We start from the raw sequence: 1,355 nt of genomic DNA on the forward strand, positions 1-1,355 counted from the left end.
TCCCTTTTTACCCTGTTGGAAAAGTTTTTGGATGTGCATAGGGATTTGAGTCTTAGAAGATCCCATTCATCTACGTTATCTTCTCCTGGTTGTAGGTGATTCCTAACTTTCTAAAAAGGCACTGAACAGCTGTCCACAGCGGCTGCACATTCCCACCTCAGCCACTTCTTATCTGCTGTCTGCTCGCCACACCTCTCTCTGGTGACACAGCTCTGCGTCTCCTGTCTTCTCGGAGATGACAGGATGGAAGGAGGCTGTCCTTCCGGCTTTCTCTTGCTGTTTAGGAGGGCGTCCTCTTCCTGCTTCTGCGATGGTTGATGGTTCCATTTAAGCCTAACAGGATGGCAAAGCTGGCCAATGCCCCGGGAGAGTCCTGCACGCCTGACTTGCCTCGTCCCACCCCAGAGGCTTCTGGTGCTTCATTTGCATTCACAGCAAGCTGTCCAATGTCCTTGGTGGACCACAAATGCTCCACAGTTGTGTTCCCTCGTTCTGCTTGGATAACAGTCTCCTGGTCTCGGTGGAGGTTCCTTGTGAGCACAATTGAGTGTTGTAGAAATCTCATTCTTCTCCATGTTAGTCAGAGTTGTTAGGATCCACACGGTCAAATGCCTTTGCATAGTCAATAAAACACAAATACACATTCTTTATATGCACACCCATGTTTACTGCGGCTTTGTTCACAATAGCAAAGAGCTGGAAACAACCCAAGTGCCCATTAACAAACGAATGGATAGAGAAGCTCTGGTATATTCACACAATGGAATACTATGCTGCATTGAAAAACAAGGAACTCATGAAATATTATGCAAAATGGGTGACCCTGGGGGACATTATGCTGAGTGAAATATCTCAGTCACAAAAGGACAAATGCCTCATGGTGCCACTGTTGTAGAATGGGACTGACATCAGGGTTGGGGTAAGACTGAGAAAAAGTGGATAAATTATGTTTACTGCATTGAAACATATGAGGGAGAGAATGATTTAAAAGTGATATATGATACGGTATTATGGTTATCACAAGAGTCCAGAACTAAGGTTGCATAGTGAGTGGAGTGTACCCATTCTTTGATAGGGTCGCTATGAGTCGTCTACGACTCGTCGGCACCAAACAACAATAACAACGACAATGACAAAGAGAGAGCTACGTTGGCCTGGTGGAAAGGAAGCTATGCTACCAAGCCGAAGGTGGGTGATTTTCATCTGCAGCCCTCGGCCAGGTTCAAATTGTTTTCCTGTCAAACGTTCTTCTAGGTGGTATAGCACTGGTCTGTGTGTTGCTGTACAGAGGTAACTCGTGGTTGCTGTGATGCTGAACACTGTGACAGTGATGTGCCAATCGTGGTAATGGGTAC

The 1,355-nt window shown here is 46.1% G+C and overlaps 1 pseudogene; it reads right to left on the reverse strand.

Moving 5' to 3' along the window:
- LOC102873980 overlaps positions 1 to 1,355 on the reverse strand; it is a 13,428-nt pseudogene that overhangs the window by 10,017 nt on the left and 2,056 nt on the right.

The sequence above is a fragment of the Elephantulus edwardii genome, unplaced genomic scaffold (genome assembly GCF_000299155.1).
Source record: "Elephantulus edwardii isolate Elephantulus edwardi_28Jun2011 unplaced genomic scaffold, EleEdw1.0 scaffold00217, whole genome shotgun sequence".
Lineage (NCBI taxonomy): Eukaryota > Metazoa > Chordata > Mammalia > Macroscelidea > Macroscelididae > Elephantulus > Elephantulus edwardii.